General features: G+C 34.0%; 1 long non-coding RNA gene across 1 annotated transcript; it reads right to left on the reverse strand.

The window, feature by feature from the left end:
* Nucleotides 1–18,840: 18,840 nt before the first annotated feature.
* LOC149149587 (uncharacterized) lies at nucleotides 18,841–19,515 on the reverse strand. Its single transcript, XR_016263677.1, has 2 exons — nucleotides 19,352–19,515; nucleotides 18,841–19,249 (listed from the first exon to the last, which is right to left on the reverse strand). It is a non-coding gene; the product is annotated as an uncharacterized LOC149149587 (long non-coding RNA).
* Between the last annotated feature and the right edge of the window lie 678 nt (nucleotides 19,516–20,193).

Genomic DNA, 20,193 nt, shown 5'->3' on the forward strand with positions numbered 1-20,193 from the left:
TATAAGAATCTATCTCATAATTCTAATTGATAATTTATACTAGAAGAGAAACCAACTTGAAATCAACTTTGTGACTCACCAAATGCAAGATGAACATTATTGGTGGTGGGGTCAACTAGCTAGTTGGACAAGTTAGAGTAAAACAATTGATCATTGTCTTCTTTAGATAGACATTATTTGCCATGGGTACTATAAGAATCCATCTCACAATTCTAATTGATAATTTATACTGGAATGGCAACCAACTTGAAATCAACTGTCAAACCTTTACTGTTAGCCTATCTTCAGTTTCATATTTTCGTTTCTGAAAATGATATGAGGGAACAACGAATTGGTGAGGGTTGGCAGATGTCAAAAATCAACATATATTTGAATTGCCCTGTTCAAATAGTAAAAATATTGCAAATTGAATCTAATATCAAATTAGTAGTTTATGAGTGGGTGTCCCATCCATCAAGACAATGAAGCTCTACTGATCCACCATATTACAATTTTGTTCCTAAGTAGGGGGGTAACTTCATAAAATGCATGCGCAATTCAATTCTGGAAAGAAATGGGTGAACAATAAATTACTAGAGGGTTGGCAGATAACATAAATCCTATCTTTGGGCTGCCCTATAGAAACTACAATTGTGTCTCAAATTGAAGGAAATTGTTGATGTGAGTCGGCTGTTTACAGAAGATAGCTGATAGATATAAATGTTGAGGCAGGAGAGGCTCTTCTCAAACACTGGAAGAGCTATCTGAAAGAGAAGCATTTGCTATTGCACATGAAGAATTTGGTATTGTAGTACAATCTTCAATTTTCAGTCTTGTGAAGAAACGGTTCATGCTAATGTCACAATTTCACTATGATTAATGTATTAATGGAACTAGATTGCCACAACAGGAGAGGGTAAACATATCTCTGTCAGTTAACTGGTAATTTTTTATAAGTGTTTATTTTTTGTCAAGGGGACATGTATATTTTTGCTGGTGGGCAGTCTATAAGTGTCTACTTTTTGTCAAGGAGACAGGTATATTTTTGCTAGTGGGCAATCTATTACGATTGCATTCTAGTGGTTTGGTAGGCATGGACTGTGATTGATCTATTGTTGATGTTGTAAGCAGTTTGTTGACTATAATTAATTGTTTAACATTTTAGTTCATTGTATAAAATGGACTTGTAATTAGTTTAGAAGTGGCTATTGTCAAAGTTATATTGCTCTTGTGATGGAGGTAGGTATATTGCTATGGGTGGGCACTCTATGATATGGGAGTAAATAGTCCTTGCACAGGGTTTGAGGTTGTATTTTGAATCAAAAGGGATTTTAAGTTTACTAATGTTTTAGAAGGGAATTCATTTTCACTTCCTCAGGAAGAAGAGAACATAGAAGTGGAGACGAGGAACACGTTGAACACGTTGAGAATTATAGTTTGGACAGAAGTGTAAACATGTGAAGAAATTTTGAGATATTTTTGAAAATTATCCTTGAAAACTAATTATATTTTTGTAATTCACTTGAGTATATTTAGTACTTGAGTAATCTTAAAAACAGATTCTTTACTAAAAGTATAAAGACAGGGCAAGGTAGAGGTTTTTCAACACAAATGAGGCATTCAGGCATAGGTGAATCCAGGCAGCAGAAAATTAGTACATGTGTTGAATAGTGCCATACAGTCGTACGTGATATTTTTGTACAATTGTATGGACATCTCTGTACAGGTTGTTTCATAAGTTGTATAGTAGTTTTCTGTAGTTTCTGGTTGTTTTTAGTACTCTGTAATTTTTCGAGCAAGTTGTACAAGCTCAGTTTAGGGTGTTATTTGGCATCTGTGTAGTGTTGTTTTCATTGGAGGATGTGTGGAGGTTTTTAATAAGCTTTTTGAATGAATGAAAACTTGATTTGAAGGAGTAATTATATGTGTATGTGATTAATCTGTATGCTTTTTCTATTTAATTTCTAGTTGTTGTGTGATTCATGTTATGGTCTAGAATTTAATTTTAGCATTAATCATGAGATCATAGGGACATTAGTCACCCAGGGCTTGAAATTTTCACATGATATTAGAACAAACTTTTCCAAGTGAGATTTTCAAAGATTTACAATGGTAAATCAATTGTTGGAAAGTACTAGCAATTAGAGGATTTCAAACTAATTTCTTAGAAACGACATTGGCTAGCATTAGGTTTGAGGGAAAATTGGATGGTGTCTCGAATTTTTTAGTATAGAAGGTTGAAAGTTACACTCTTGCTAAAAGAGAATAACCTTTGGGATATTGTCCTGGACATTGTGACTTTGCCCATAGATTTGCAAGAAGTGATAGCCCATAACAAAAAGGAATTCAAGGCCAAGTATGGATGATTTTGGATTCCCTAAAGGACCATATGTTCCCTCATATGTTTGAGAAGAAGATGACAAACAAAATGTTAGATACCCTGATTAGTTTTTACTAAAGTCGAAACATAAATAGGAAGATGATATTGTAGAACAATCTTATTGTAGTGTTATTGAGACTAGGTTGGAATTAGTTGGTTTGATTGGTTTTGGCGTTGTTTGATGTTTCCAACCTATTAAGGCTTATTTGCTAAGGAATCAGTTGTTGATTTTGTATAGAAATAGCTAGTTTCATACAATATCTTATGACATGGATAGAGTGCATCAAATTATTAGAGAATTATTTAGAAAGAAAGCAAAATGTATAACCTTGGTGCCTTACTAAACCTAACCCTAGAAATTAATGGTAATATTAATTTTGAAAATAAAAGTTGATATTTTCCTTGCCTTTTTTGTCATTTTACTTAAATTTTTAACATTATCATTAATTGTTTAAGGATGTTTGAGAGTGGTTACATACTTTATAGTTGGTAGGATTTCATGATTAGTAACATTGCAATGTTTCCATTGGATTCCATCATGTATGATGGTATGGAAATGTCATTTAATCATTAGCACCAATCCTTCTATGTACCTTGGTGTTGGAAGCATTAATTGTTGAACTCATCAATCATGATCAGAAACTTTCTCTAATGTACTTCTAGACTATAGTCTAGGTGACAATTCTGCTAGTCTACAACTAGACCACATCCCTTCGGAAAACAGGGAAATGCAGCATGCAGGCCACTAAGCAGGTTAAGCTTGGTATAAGCAATACAATTTTTTATTGACAAACTACTGGACTATTAGCCTAACTAAGAATTCTACCAATTTACAGATGGACCACAACCCATCGGAAAATTCTGATGGTGCTTTTTATATCCAGAAGTGCTCAGTAACCTGGGCATTCTAAGGCCTCCTCCTTGTCTAGACAATGACCCGTTTATCAACCTAGTTCTATCGAACTTATGTGATCTCATTGGATCCTGACATGGAGTGTACTCAATATTATAGAACCCAAACTTCATGTCCTTAGATTTCCATATATTATTTACATGAATTACAATTCATGGAAATTTATTTACAAGTGGGATTAGCAAAAATGGTTGTCACATAGGTGCTCCAAAACCTATAAACATTAGTTTTATTGATGCTTGATATCCATGTAGGATTAAAAATAAAGAAAATGTGTCAAGATCTAGAAGAAGCAAGAGCATCCCTCCTGCTAATGTGCATGTTGAGAGGACATTCTTTGATAAACATATAACGACATTAAATTTGTTAGAAACAATGTTAATATTGAGAGGGGGGTGAATCAATATTATGAATAATTTTATCTTCTTTCTACCAATTTACCTTTCCTTTTTAACTTGACATTCATCCATATAAATAGCAACAATATATAATGTGGCAGCAACATAAACTCAACACAAAAGCAAACAAACCATAAGAAGCACACACATTAGACACAAGTTTTTCACGTGGAAACCCTTTTGGGAAAAAACCACAAATCTTATTGTTGTTATTGATGTAAATAACAACTCCTACTCTATTACAACAATCTGTTTTGTGAGCACCCACTCACAGGAAGCCCAACTCCCTTTGATTGTTTGTTAGCACCGACTAGCAGGAAGAACCAACTCCCTCTTGTTGTAGACACTTGTCCAGCTTACCAGAAGCACCATGTGAGGCACTGACCTCATGGATTTGTTGTAAGCACCAACTTGTAGCTCCTTGGATTTATGCAAGCAGGAGGCACCAACCCCCAAGCCTTCTCAAGCACCCACTAGAGAAAGGAAGCACCAACTCCTTGTATTGCAGGCACCAACCCACATTCAAATAAGAACTGGTTGTTCTATGTAGTTTGGAAGCAAATCTGCCTCATAACAACTTTTGATCTCAACCCACTCTGTTGCACTTTGCAGCTCTCTACATCAATCTTCAGCAACTCTCCAATCTGCTTAACATCAGCAATCACTCAACTCTTGGCCTCTCTGCTCTCGATAGCACACAGTCTGCTCTCGACCTTGCTTCACATTGCACAAGCACAACTCTTAGGCTTGTGCTCGCAAAGACACTTTAGGTCTTACATACACAACACAAGAACTTTTAGCCTTAACTCACAACACTCAGACACTTTTGACCTTACTCATATCATAGGAAACTATCGACCTTTACACATAGAGAACACATGCACTTTAGCCTCACACAGAGTGCTTCTCTCAAGGTCTATTTTCTTCTGCTAAGGCATTGTCAGCCTTTACACATAGAACTAGATCTCGCTCAACCTCTCATAGTAGTGCACTTACTCAGAGCTCTTTGTTCTTGGCTCCCTTTTGCAACAATATAGTTTTCCCCACTTTTTTGACACTAGGTCATGGGTTTTGTTCCTTTGTTGTTCACACAGTCGATGCTTCCCCACTGTTCTCATTCATCACTGTGCACTGTAATTAGGCATGGCCTCTCCATTCTGTTGTTGCGTCTTCCACATGTCAGTTCACCTACATACTCAACCTAGGCACAATCCTCTCTATATGCAACTCTCTCTATCTGTTCAAGGCTCACAGAGCTTAGTTTTACCTCTGCATGGAATCATTGTTTTTCATTTATATCTACAAAGTGTGCACTAAACATATCCAATGATCAATTCCTCTGTTCGACAATCAAACCTGCAACTTCCAACCCATATGTCCTTCAATACTCTGTATCGTGCATTACCAAAGGAAATACTTCGCAGCCCTATATGGTGGTGCAACACCAAGAAATTGTCAATTTCCAACCTTCGATTATGTCAAGCCCCTTTAGTTTTCAACCCTCATTGAATAACAACTTATAGGACCAGGTGCTATGACCAGAAGCTTAGCCTCAAGGCACTAAGCCCTTTAACATTGTGCTGGGGGAAGTTTCTCCTTTGTATTACGCTTTATCAGAGCTTTTCCTCTATCAGAACTTTATTCACAAACAAACATATGAATAACGAATTCTAATCATCCTTGGCCCTTTTTGTTCTAGCCCCTTTTCGAATTTCTCTTCAGAGGACCGAGGGAAATGACTGAGTGCCATGACCTGAGGCACTAAGTCTTTCAGCATTGTGCTGGAAGCCTTTTTCCTTTATTAAGCATAGCGCCATTGGTTTTTTGTTTATTCCAAAACCAAGTGCTTAACATTATTAGAGCCCTCTGATCGGGGATTTCCACTTATTGCCTATATGCTAGTGACAACAAACTACCAATCACTGATTATCGATAGGCCCCTCTACTTAGCCCTTGCCTTTGGTTCCTTAAGACTTTGTGATCACATGCTAGCCTTCTAATTAGAGCTCTCTAATCGATGATTCATCAAGATGGCCAATGTGCCAACCATTGCAAAACTTCGATCGTCGATCATCGATGTGACGTCATCACCTTCCATGTGACGTCTATCTGAGTGGTGACACGTGTCACCCGGATATGGCACCTTAGGTCACCTCAAAACACCAAAATTTCCTGCCACGTCTCCCTGCATACCGTTACGTCATGCTAACGTCAGCAGCCACGTGTCCCTTATCAGAACCAATCAGATATTTTCACTTGTCCACATCAAAGTTTGTCTGAGAGTGCCATCTGTCCTTATCGGACCAAACTGGATGCCTCCACGTGTCCTATTTAGAGGAGAGAGAAAGAGGCCTCACCTACTCAGGTTTTTCACCAAATTCCTTTGTATTTTCCTTTTTGGACTCTTCATAAATTTAACAAAGGATGCACAGTACCGACCTTTTTTTTTTAACTCAAGCAACGTTCGTTGATCGACGAATTTCCTTAGCTATTTCTCTACACCCTGGAACCCCCAAACACCGATGTGCGATCTACCGGGACCTCTGACATGTGGGATCACAAGTCACTGATTGACAAATGCCTTAGTTGTTGTGCCGCACCTTGAATTCTCTGATTGTCGATATGCCAGGTCCTCTAACATGTGATATCGCTAGTCACTTATCGACGAATTGCATTCATTGGGCGATGCACCTTAGAACCTTTGAATTCTGACTTGCAAGTCCTCTGATGCTCCAATCTCCAATTTGCGAGGGTTTCGATATGCAAGACCTCCGATCTCCAATCTTCCTCCCTGCTGAAGGCTTTAATCACCCTGAACTTCAGCAAGCCATAACTTTTGAATCATAATTCCATTTCTGAACTTCTGCATAGCGTTGCAAATCTCTTCCAGAGAAATTTCCTATGGAAGGAGTGTTATTAGCCGTTGAGCCCATATGATACCTAAAAATATGGCTCCAAACACACTACCAATATCCTTCTCCTGAACTCTCGAGACAGCTAAGAACCACATCCACAATGTGTCCTTTGCATGAGGCCTGCAGCTCCCATGAACTTCCATCCTAGGCCATCAATGTGATCATCATTTGGTAGCTTCTCTAATAATACTAATAATGTGATGATTCTCTACATCGAGCTTGCAGCTACCAATAGATTCCACCTGAGCCATCACTACCAGCGTCTGCTGCAAGAAGCAACTAAGCTTGTCTGGTTGACATCAATGCCAACACTCATTCCAGCTATTAAGCAAGCCAATTTCCTAACACAACCCCTCATCATGATTGTTGAAATCAATGCCAACATGCTTTCAAATACCTTCTCAAGGCCACTGGCCATGCACGCAACGCCAATTGTCCAACAATCTCCCTCTTTGGCATTGATGGAAACACACCATCCTTTTCTCCAAGTGATGACCAAAACTCAAGCTACTTCAACACATCTCATGGCATGAGACACCAATGACCTTCTTGTCATTGCAACTTCCTTTTTTGCAAGTGATGGCCAAACCTCAAGCTGCTTCAACACATCTCAAGGCATGAGACACCAATGACCTTCTTGCCATCACAACTTCTCCACAACCTTTTTCCCCCTTTGATATCAATGGAAAGTGGCTACAAGCTTCCTTTCTCTCCCAGGAAATCATCAATTATGAGGACCAGAGTCTAGCTGTTGAGATTTGAATTCTGCCTCCCAGACCTCTCTTCCAGGGTTGTTGTTGCTGATTCTCTAGTGGTTTGGGTTTTTCTTGCGCCAAATTGACATTCTTCTGCAATCCTCTAGGATGTTGGGGAAATGTTGAAGCATTTGACCCAATTTAAATACACAATTTTCCTTTCTCCTATATATATTTCCATGTCCCAAATAACATCGTGAATCTTATTCTAATTGGGTCCATAAAATTTCAATAAGCCACGATCACGAAGTAACTTTGCATAGCTATACCCCGTGTCCAACAAATACTCCACATCTTTGTTCTTCACCAAGCCCTCTGCGATCCACATCTGCACCAAGTAGTCAGATTGAAAGGCTATATCTTCAGGATAGATGGCGCAAAATAAAAAAATAGTTTTTCAAATTATTGTGTCTCAAGCTATCATAACTCCATCTCAATTGCTGATACAAACCTTGATCAATTCAAGGATGAATAATCAACAAATTCAGATCCACTATTTTCATCTGATTTAAGGCGAGCCTCCACTCATTTATATATATGTTTCCAAACATCGTTGAGGCTATTACATTAATTGATAAGGGCAAACCTTGACACTTGTCCACGACTTCTCTTGCAACGTGTTTTAAATCCTCCTAAACATGGTCGTCTTTAAAACACACTTTGCAAAACAACTTCCATCCTTCCTCGTTGGACAGGGGTTGTATTTGATGGACTCTTCTACCCTCATTTCTCAAATCAAATTTCTGTTGCGAGTAGAGAATACAATTTTCCTGCCTTTGGGATTGTTAAATTCTACACCTAATTCTCTCAGATTCAATATTCTCCACCTGTCATCTAAAACCATAAAAAAATTCTTTGTTCTCAGATATGCAGACAGCTTCATCTTCTGCATATCTACATCATTAGGACAGTTTGCCAGGTCTACATTAATCGTATAAGCGATTCGACTCTGCAACTCCAGAATTGAAAATTGAGAAACCGTAACCCAAATAACATCATCAAAAAAGTGACTCACCTTGTACCTGTTGTAGACCTTAAGCAATGTTGTCTTCCCAACACCACCCATTCCATATACACCGATTACCCAGACTTGGGGATCTTCAATGAGCCACCTCTCAAGGTTTAGCTTGGCGAAATTATTTCCCAACCCTACCACTCCGGTGTCTAGTTCGTCTTGAAGTAGTAGGTCTGCTTGTTGTGGTGCTGTCGAGACAATCTGTTGAGCGCTGCAAAACATGGAAAAGTCGGTTTGAAGATCAACAAAGATCTCATTAAAAGATTCCATCCACTCTCTGATTTCCCTCGCCCGCTTGCCGAAGAGACAGTCAAAACGCTGTTGGGGACTTTGTGAGCAATGGATCAACTATCTGCCATTAATGTTGCATTCTTACCAAACACCTCCTCAAAGAATCAGGGGTCCCCTTCTGCTGATCTTTGAAACGACTAGTAATATCAAGCAAGAGGCTCTTCATACGATTTAATTGAGCTTCTAAAAGCTGACAATTCTCATCCAAGCTAATAAGATCATCAATCTATTGGATGATTTGTCGGATGAATGGAACGATAATAACGTTGTCTATGGTGTTGCTTGCGGTTCCCATTAAAATATCCATTGCTTGATCGAACAGTGAGTTCAGAGGGGCTAACAGATCGAATTAAAGTAGAGATTATGAATATATCAATGTAAACTTTGAAACGGGAACTGATACTGTTACCCGTTTTGTGAAGATAGCAAAAAAGTGACCCGATTTTGAAAAGGGGTGATGCAGAACACACATGTTTTTTTTAGAGCATAGTTTTTGGCACTTTATTTTTTTTTATGTACATTTCGTTTTAGAATGGTAGTGATTTTCATGCTGATTTAAAAAAGTGGTTATTCTGCATCAGACCCTTTTTTTAAAAGACCTATTTTTTGACTTTAAATTTTCTAATGTATGAAATGTAAATAATTATTTCGTAACACTTTTTTTAAAAGACCTATTTTTTGACTTTAAATTTTCTAATATATGAAATGTAAATAATTATTTCGTAAATTTAATAATTTTGAAAGTGGTCTTCTTCTTCATATTTTCTAGTTTTTATTTATTTATTTTTGCAGTGGGGTTTTTATTGATTTGCATATTTAAAGAAGAAGGTCGATATTTTGCATTTTCGATATTCTACATATTTATAAATCGTTGATTAAATTTTCAATCCACATGAAATAATTGTCTCTAAAAAACAAATATAAAAAATATATATATAAAAAAAAAAGACAAAAATAAAAAATGTTAAAAAAAAAGTATCTCATAAACCATCAAAGAATTTGGAAAAAAAAACACAAAATTATATATATATATATATATATAATATTAAGTAAGTAAATATTGAGAAATTAAAAAGAAATATTAGCAAAAACTAAGAATTTTTTTTTAAAACAAACTAGTTTAAAAAAAAAAATAGAAAAATAACGAAAAAAATTAAAAAACTAGTAAAATTAATATTAAAAAAAAATTGTAAAAAAAAAAAAAATTTATCTCACAAACCATAAAAGAATTTGGAAAAAAAAAAAAACAAAATTTTAAAATAAATAAATAAATATATATATATATATATATATATATATATATATATATATAAGTAAAAATTAAAAAATTAAAAAAAAAAAAAACATTAGCAAAAATTGGGAAAAAAAATAAAAAAAATAAAAATAAAAACAAACTAGTTAAAAAAAAAAAAAAAATTAACGAAAAAAATTAAAAAACTAGTAAAATTAATATTAAAAAAACAAAAATAAATTTAAATTATAAAAAAACAAAAAAGCTTATTTTTTATTAAAAAAAGAAAAAATGCAATTATTTTTTATTAAACATACATATTTTTTATTAAAAATGTTTTTATTAAATATCTATTAATAATTTAAAAAAAAATTATTAAACATTTTTTTTTTGAAAAAAAAATAAAAAAATTCATTAAACAATTTTAATAAAAATTATTAAATTTTAATTTATTAAACAATTTTAATAAAAATTAAATTTTAAACAATTTTAATAAAAATTTTATTTTATTTTATTTTTTTAAATTTTGCTTTTATTAAAAATAAAAAATAAAAATTTGTCCCCCCCCGCCGCCCGGTGGTGGCACGGCCGGGGGCCAATGGTCTGCGTGCAGGCCCTGGCCCCCGGTCGCGCCACCACCGGGCAGCGGGAGGGCCTTGGGGTGATTCCGGGAATTGCCCCACGGCACTCCCGCCGCCCGGTGGTGGCGCGGCTGGGGGTTGAGGGTCTGCGTGCAGGCCCTGGCCCCCAGCCGCGCCACCACCAGGCAGGGGGAGGACCGTGGGGCGATTCCGGGCCCTGGGCCCTCGGTCGCGCCACCACTAGGCGGCCGGAGGGATGTGGGGTGATTCCGAGCCCTGGCCCCCGGCCGCGCCACCACCGGGCGGCGGGAGGGCCGTGGGGCGATTTCCGGAATCGCCCCACGACCCTCCAACCGCCTAGTGGTGGCGCGGCCGGGGGCCAATTTCTTTTTCTTTTTCTTTTTTTGAATTAAAAAAAAATTATGTTAAAATATTTTAATAAATTTTTTTAATAATTTAATTTTTATTAAAATTGCTTAATAAATTAAAATTTAATAATTTTTATTAAAATTGTTTAATGATTTTTTTATTTTTTATATTTTTTTCAAATAAAAAAAAATTATGTTTAAAAAAAAATTATATTTAAATTTTTTTTGTTTGTTTTTGAATAAATAATGAAAATTTAATTAAAAAAATTATTTATTTATTTATCTTTTTAAATCAAAAACACATTTTTTTTTGTAAGTTGAAAATGTTTTTTAATTTTTTTTTTTTAATTAGAAATGACCTATATTTTTTAAATTTCGATTTTTTAGTTTTTTTTTTTTTTTTTAAATAATCTGAGTTTATTTTTGTCTTTTTAGTTTTTTCTAAATGTTTTTAATCTTAATTTCACTAGTTTTTAATTTTTTTTTGTTAATTTTCCTTCCTTTTTTTTAAGTTTTTTATTAATGTTTTTTTTTTTTTTTTTTTTTTTTTTTTTTTCTATTTTTACCTACTTAATTTTATAGTTTTTTTTAATGTGTGTGTGTGTGTTTTTTTTTCTTTTCCCAAAATTTTTTATGGTTTATATATATATATATATATATATAGATATATTTTAATATTTTTTTTTACTATTTATTTGTTTATAATTTGTAATTTTTTTCTAGTTTTTTAATTCTTATTTTTTATAGGTTAATTTTGTTTTTTGTTTTTTGTTTTTTTTTTTTTTTTGTTACATTTTACATTTTTATGATTGATTTTTATTTTTGATGTTTGATTTTTTTTGTTTGTTTATTTTTTTTTATTTTATATTTTGTTTTTAGTATATATTTTTATTTATGTTTTATTTTGTTTTTTTTCGTGTTTTTTCATTGTTTTAATTTTAATTTTATTTTTATTTTTATTTTGAAATTTTAATGTTTTTCGGGGTCATGATAAAATATTTTATGCTATTATCTCGAAATGGTGAAATTTCACCCTTGAATTTTTTTTTGTTATCCTAGCATCAACACTTTTCGTTTTGGGGGCGTTTTTTGCACAAAATTTACCATTGCAAAAAAAAAAAAAAAAAAAAAAAAAAAAGAAGAAGAAGAAGAAGGTTATTTAAAACATGTTGAAAATTAAAAAAAAATTAAAAAAAAATAAATAAATAAATAAAAAAAAAAAAAAATATATATATATATATATATAAAAAAAGAAGAAGAAGAAGAAAGAAAGAAAGAAAGAAGGAGAAAAAAAAGTGTTATTCCAGCATCAACACTTTTCACTTTTAGCACTGTTTTTTATGTTTTTCCGGAGTTTTTTTGGCCAGAGTTCCCATTTTGAGTTTATAGTTCCCGTTTCAAAATTTACATAGATATATGAAGGAAGTATGAATATGATTGTAAAGTAGGGAAGTAAGACAACCAACGAAAGATATATGAACCATAGGGTCACGGGAAGTCAAGTGACAATAAGGTAAGATGAGGATGTGAGTGTTTGTGGTGAGTATTAGAAGGTGAAGTAACAACCCATCAAAAACATAGAGTGATCCACCCAAAGCCCTCTCTTAATTTCATTTGGAAGGGCATATATTCATTTAACTCTTCAAGGATGAAAGGTTATTAAAGAAATCACTTCTACTGAAATGTATATATTAAATAAACCTCTCAAAAAAAATTTATAATGAAATAGTGTCATTCTAAATCTTTAAATCTTCAATATAACTTGTAAATAAACAAAAAAATTCTTAAATTCAATTAAGAAAAGGTAAACATATGTTTCTTCTATTCATTCAATGATCTTCAAAAGTATTTGCACTTATATAATTGAAAATATAAATATATTTTCCCATTGAAAATGGGTTTCTAATTTTCATTTATTTCCATACATCATAAGTAGCATTCCAATCTACCTTGTTTAGAGCATGATGCGTAGTTAGAGATAGAAACATTAACATATCTAATGTCTCTAATGAAATTATTTATCTATCATCATTTTTTATCCTGTTTAATTTTCAAAAGCCTCTTTCACACACTGATGTGGTTGTTGGGATAACAAGAATAGTTTGCCATAATTGCATCAAATATGGAAAGTCTTCAAACATTTCATGTTCATCTCCACATAGGTCTCATTCCATACATATGTTTTTTATGGTATGATTTACAAATAGCACAAATAAATTCATTCATTTCACCCAAACATCTAGCAGTATCCACAATAGATGATTCCCCAACGCTAAATTTTTTCACATAAACATTTCAACTATTTTTTTATTGGACAATCTACATCATTCACTTTTTCATAATAATGTTCAGAAGTGAAAAACATAGCCACACTAAATACATGTAAATCTATGAATCTCCTATCTAAAGATTTAATCACCTTTACAATAAAACATTTTCCCAAAAGAATAAAATCATATAGTAGCCCTGAATATTTTCATCTTTGGAAAACTTTCGAACCTCAATGGATGTAAATGTACCATACCTATGCTATATGCAAATTCAAGGGTTGCTCTTTATGCTTTAACTAAAAAATAAAACATATGCACTGCATCTACACCAAAAATGCTTTCCAAAAATCATTTACAAAGCATGCTAATGGAAACATCTAAAGTAGTGTCAATATATGTAATATCAACATGATCCTCTTCGAAATTTTGATTCAACTTATTTAATTCAACGAGCATTTCTGCAAGTAAATGGATGCAAATTTGCACTTGAAATATTGTTGCCAAATCATACATTTTTTTCTCTCCTAACTCCCAATCCTAACAAATAATGCATGACCTTAACAAGTCTTTTCGTGACCTTTCCTCTTGAGAGCCGCTTAATCTGATGAATTTGTAAGACCATTATCTTAGTGATTTGAAATGTATACATTAGCTCTCTCAATTTTCTATGTCCTTTAGTTGATTTTCCAAGCCATGAATAAACTTTGTTTCAAATTTGTTAATATATTGCAACTCTAGAAAATGAGATGAAACCCCATTGGTTGTCAATGCTTCCTTGTGAGCTATGCAATGGATAACTAATAAATCAGGAGCATACGAAGCTTAGGAGATAAACCTTCATGAATACCCCTCATGGAAGATGCACCATTTGAACCAAAACCAACAAACTTAATCAAATATAAATCCATTTATGCTAAAAAAGTTCTCACTAGATCATACATACATTGAGCTATTCCATCCTTTATTTGAAGTAAAGATATAAACCTTGTTAAACATTCACCTCTTCCTCCATTTGTCAAATATGTAATATAAACAATCAATTGCTGTTCCATAATTTGATAAGTGCTTTCATCAACTGAAATTGAGTGAAATGACCTATGTAAAATCTTTTCTTTTAGATTGTTCCAATACACCTCTTTAGCAACTTTAAGAAAATATTTTCTTGGTGTGGTATTTGTGTATGTAGAAAATTCATCTGTTACAAGCACGCGTGGAGTGCACTTATACCAATTCAAGTCACATATTGACTTATACATTTCTAAAGATAAATCATGTATAGCAACAAAATACATGTTTTCAATCATTGATATTATTTTCTCCTTCCCAACATTTACCATTAGTTCTACATGTTTAGAGATTGGAATATTGCTTCAATCGCTTTTTCCCTCCAAAAGTTATAAAACAAAAATTGAGCTCTTGATTTTGCATGACCGCTTATACCACTAACTTGAAGAGTGGCAGTTCCCTCTTTTGAAAATGGAGTCTCACTTTTAAATTTAACACGTCAAGAACATTTTATCCTTTCATTACCATTAGATGTTTTAAAACATAAGCCCATGGAAACCTTGTATTCCATTTAGATTTGAATATTATTTTGTTTTTCTTTGATGGGTTTTCTATTTCAATAAGTTCTAGAGTACTTGATTCATCATATTCATGTAGATGAGCATCAACTTTATTTTGAATATTACATGGTTGTTTAGAATGTTGCGTAAGACCAAATGATTCAATAATTGACAATTGTATTTTATCCTTCTCAGGATGACGAATAGGAGACATTTTTCAAGATTTACACTATTAAATAAAAAAAAATAGAATAAGTAAATACGTAAATTAAAAATCCCTTAGCAGGATTGAGATAGAAAACATTCAACCTTAGCAAGATGCCATAGGATTTGACCATAGATTTCTTGATAGGTTATTCATTGATTTGTTGAATTATGTTTTGTAACATTCAAGGAGACTTGTAGCTTTATGATAGAGAATAAACACTTCATGAAAAATGGTACTTGCACAAGAAATTTGTATGGATTTAAGCAACCAAGCAAAATAAGCAAGAGTTTGAATGAGAGCGTTATAATTGTGGAATCTAATACCCTCGATATACGATAGATATTATTTTCATAGTTGGTAGAATCATATAATTATGATAATAAAAATTTGCACCATTAGCAAATTAGAAAACAACTCGACTACCCATGCGTGGAATGGAAGGATGGCAAGCAGTTGCATTCAGGGTATCTAGCCATAATGTTGATTTCCTGGGGTGTGGATTATATGGTGCCCAAGATACATTGTGTGACCACGAAGGTTGCCATTACTTCAAGGAGTGTTGCATTAAAGATTCCACAGAATGAAAAACCAAATGTTAATGAAGATATGAGGAGGATAATGAAAAATACCTTAGAGTCTAGTGTCGAATGATAAATTTCCTTCTATGGATGATGGGTTCCAATTCAAATGAAAATGGAAAAAATGGATGCAGGGAAAGCGCACTCGAGGATAATCACAGAGGAGCGAGAGCACATGTATAGTTGTTGAATGGTTATTCAATGCGCTCTACCGCCCTGTGTTAGGTGTAATAGTACCATGACTGTTGCATGTCTTATTTTTGCAACTTGCATCATGTTGGCGTAAGTTGGGGGCCTCAAGGAAACGTCCCCAAATCATGACATAACTATTAAATTGTATGAGGTCATTTGGACTTTGACTGGTCTCTTCTACGAAACTATCACTAGTCACAGTGATTTATGCGCTCGAAATTATTGTAAACGTAAAAAAGTATTGACAGGTTATTAGAAATGTTTCCCTTCTTTTGAAATTTAAAAATTTAATCTAACCTTTATAATTGACAAGTGATTTTCATGTTTTAAATTTTTTTAGAAGTGTAATTTCTTTTTTTAGCCCTTCTAGGAAGGGTTAGGAGCCTAAAAAAGAGCTAGGAAGGGTTCAATTTTGAAAGCTGGATCCACCCTCTTTACTATCTCCATCTGTATTTTGTTTTGGTGGCATTAGCAGTTGATTGTCACTTGTTCCTCTTATCATGGAAAGATAGGTGTCGGAGATGAATGTTCGGTGAAACTTCAAATTGCGTTGTTTTTCCAGATATACTCACATGTACGTTTTTTCATAAAATGCAATTGTGGTGTTCTTTAAGCAATGATCTTGCAGATATTTATGAACAAAATTTTCAGAATAACTTGATACAAGTAAAAGTAAAAGAAAATATTTAATAGAACATTAAATGTACTAATTTTACAGTGTATACTTTTCATAAAGTGCAACTGTGATGGTGGGCTTTTAAACAATAATTTGGCAGATATTCATGATAAAAAAATTCAATATATTTTTCGGTTTATTTTGTTCAGAAATTGATAGAAGAAAATAAAATGTTTGGTAAGACGTCAAATTGTACTAATTTTCAAGACCTGTTCACATTTGATGGTGTACATTTTCTATAAAATGTAGTTTTGGTTTTGGTTTTTAAGTAATAATTTTGCAAATATTTATGACCAAAATTTCTATTAATTTTTTTTTATTGATTTTATTCAAAATTGGAAAAAAAATTGTTAAAATCATAAATAATACACAAATATTTAAAAGAATTGTGAAAGCATTGAATTCATTCTTACATTAAAAATACATTTAAAACTACAAAAACCATAATCTTAACTTAAAAAAAATATATTTAATACTTCAACTACCTCTATAGATACATTCCAACTGCCCCTATAAATATATTTGTATATGAGTGGTCGGTTCCAACTGCCCCCTATACAATTGAAAGAAAATGCAGTTTTTCGTCCATTCCAATAAAAAAGATGGCTTGGTGGTTTCTGTTTTATTCACCATCCATTGAATTCAACGTGTCCTTAATCTCGTGATGTTTTCGTTGAAAAGAACGCGTTGAATTGACCAATTAACCGGTGACTAAAATGACTAATTATGGACATTTTGGCTCCTTTGTTAAAGTGGATATTCACTTGGTGTTTGTCCTTTCACGCTTCCAGCTTTCAAGACGTCCAAAAAGAAAAGCTGAGTGCTTGTGGACTTTGACTTTGTTCGTTTATTCTTGTGACGAACGCTGCCGTAAGCATCAAAATCTAGAATCTGTGAGGTATGGAATTTGACCATTTATTATTACCCAATAATATTTGTTTTTTTCTCATAAGTTTCTATTAATTGATTTAAGATGTACATCTTAAGACGTTGTTAGTAAAAAAAATTCGGCCTCACTCCTATACGATTTTTTTGGCCAGAAGCTAGTACCAAAACTACGAGAATAAAAGATGGAACAAACTAAAAGCCCACATGTAAATAGTGCAATAAAATAAAAAAAAACCCCAAAAATTTGAATACAATCTGCAATCATTATTGGTTCAAGGACTTAACCAGGGCTGAATTGTCCATACCAGTGTTTGGTGATGGAAGAGGACTAAAAATACAATGCACATGTTCTTTGTAACACTCCAGTGTGACATTTAAAATTACATTTATATTACTTACTTGAAACTATCATAAATAAGGTTCGTGGAAGCCTAGTAATATTTTAGTTGTTATGTAAATACACAAGTAATGTTATTTTTAATATTATGAATAAAATCATAGAATTCAAGAGGGAAGACCCGAAAACGAATTCCAACTTCCAGGTAGTTAGAAACAATTATACCTCTCTTTCCCAGAAATAAAAGGGGATCTCAGTGGAAAGGAGGCGGTTCAGATTTTCTTGACACAAAAGGAAAGAGGAAGGTCTGTAAAAATTGATAGACGCTGCTAGGGAAGGATATCTTGAGCTAGATTTGAGTCAGTGGATAATTCCATTATAGATTGAGATCAAAGAATTAATAGACTGGGCTGTAGTCTCGATGTCTATTCCCTGATTCAAAGAGAAAGACAAATCGTTGTCTATTGTCATGGACTGAAAGCCCAGGGGGAGAAGCAGACGTCATTGCCCTTCTCAAGGTTGGGAGGAGAATGTCTCAACCCTATTGAATTCTTGATTATTCTTCGAGAACAAATAAGTACCCATGCCTCTTTGAATTTCATAAATAAGAGTACATGATTAGGAACTGAGATACTGATGTATCAAACCCTTAGTGTTGGTAAAGGATCAATCTGTAGGGAAGTTGAGGAAAGAAATATTGGTAAATGGCTACATTTATCAATTAAATATTATAAGGGGAAAAAAAGCCTAAACAGATCTGGAAATAATAAAACATGGAGTACGATACCCAAGACACATTTAGAATTGTATCAGCGAGATAATTTATGTTCATGCATAGGAAAAAGAAGCTATTGGTGAATCTGGGTGTCAAAGGGGTTGAGACCAGGTTGTCAGGTGAAAAATTGCCTGATCCAGTCCCCCTCAAACCCTCTAATGCAATATAACCATTTTAGATAAACATATGAGTTTAGCCTCATAACAGTCTGAGATAAACACAGAAACGACTATTGAGAAAAATACGGAGAACTTAAAAACAAAACTAACAAAATTCCTGTTGAAATGCATACATATAAATGTTTAGCAAATTACATTAAAACCCTTTGATAAGTTAACAGTTCTGTAATTAGCTAAAGAAAGTCTCTTATGAGTCACATATAATAATTACATATAACTTGAAACCCCACTGTGACAACTCGGAAACGACGTTCACCATATAAAGAAAATAAAGAGAGGCCTAATGCATAAGGTTAATCCACAAATTCTTTAGAAAAGAGATAGTCGCACATAAAATAGCTCAGCATCCATGCAACGAGAATATAAATACAATAACATTGTTGATACCCACATTTCTAGAAAGGGAATTTCTAATACATAGTGAGAAACTCTGAGTAACATCATTTAGTAGAGAATACATGTGACTAGAAGTAGCAAGCGATTCTAAGAGGCTCACTGCATTCGGAAGACTTAGACCCCTGAAGCTGAGGGTTGGTTGGAGTAGCCTTTCTGAATCCTAGCCTAGAAACTTGTGAAAGAAAAACGAAAGACTATCAGTCAAGTAAGAGGTAGATAAGAATGAAATTCACCAGAGAGCTATAATTTGGTTAAGGAATACTTGAAACTGAGGTAAGCTTGGGAGAAAAGTATCTAATTCGTAACCCATGTGGTTGCCATTGAACCAGTTAACTGGAATTGAGTTGCAAACTTGTCCCCTGCAAGCCAATTAAGGGTTCAGAGGGAAAGGAAACCTCAGAGAAATGAAAAGCCTGGAGACTTGTCTGTATAAGCAGGTATATAAACTCGGTGAAACTTACCCAATTAGCAGAAGACATCGCCGAACAGAGGACGTCATCACTGCTAAGTTGCAGAACTTGGCCACGTGGAGAATCAAAGAGCAAATGAACCAAACTGGGGTCGCGACTACCCGGGTTTGCAACCCTAACTACTTGCAGAAGAAGGAGGAGAACTGTCGAATCTACTCAAGAAAAGAAAACGACTCATATTCGTCGAGTTGTCGACTTGGGTGGATCACAATTGTATCCCATATGACCCTCTCGAACCTTCTAGCGAGATCTATGAGTCGGGTTAAGGGTTAGGGTCAGGTAGTGTAGTTATTCATCACACGGGTTTCACTGACGAAGCAATATAATATCACGTGTGTTTATATTTGGTTATAAAAAATAAAATAAAAACACAAACAATGTATTGACTATATAATAGGGGTTAGAGGGGTTTTTTTTATGTTATATAGCAATATATCTATATATATATTAATATTATAGGGTATTTTTAATTATAAAAAAAGGCCAAGCAGAGGCACAAAAGAGGTGGGAGGTGTGAGTAACAGCGCACCACACCACTAGCACACTGCACTTATTTTGCTGGGCGAGAGCTCTGTTCTTTGGGCGAGAGTATCATACCTCTGTTGCACAACCTCGACTCTTTTGCACCTATTTTGTTGGGCAACCACACCACCAACACACCACACCATCTATTTTGCAGCTATTTTTTTGGGCGAGAGTACAACGAGAGCTCTATTCTCTAGGCGAGAGTATCATACCTCGGCTCTGTTGCATAGCCTTGGCTCTTTTGAACCTATTTTGCTGGGCGACCACACCACCAACGCATCCCACCATCTATTTTGCACCTATTTTGC

This window comes from Pinus tabuliformis, chromosome 9 (assembly GCF_031772625.1).
Source record: "Pinus tabuliformis cultivar Carrire ecotype Pingquan chromosome 9, CPIR1, whole genome shotgun sequence".
Classification (NCBI taxonomy): Eukaryota; Viridiplantae; Streptophyta; class Pinopsida; order Pinales; family Pinaceae; genus Pinus; species Pinus tabuliformis.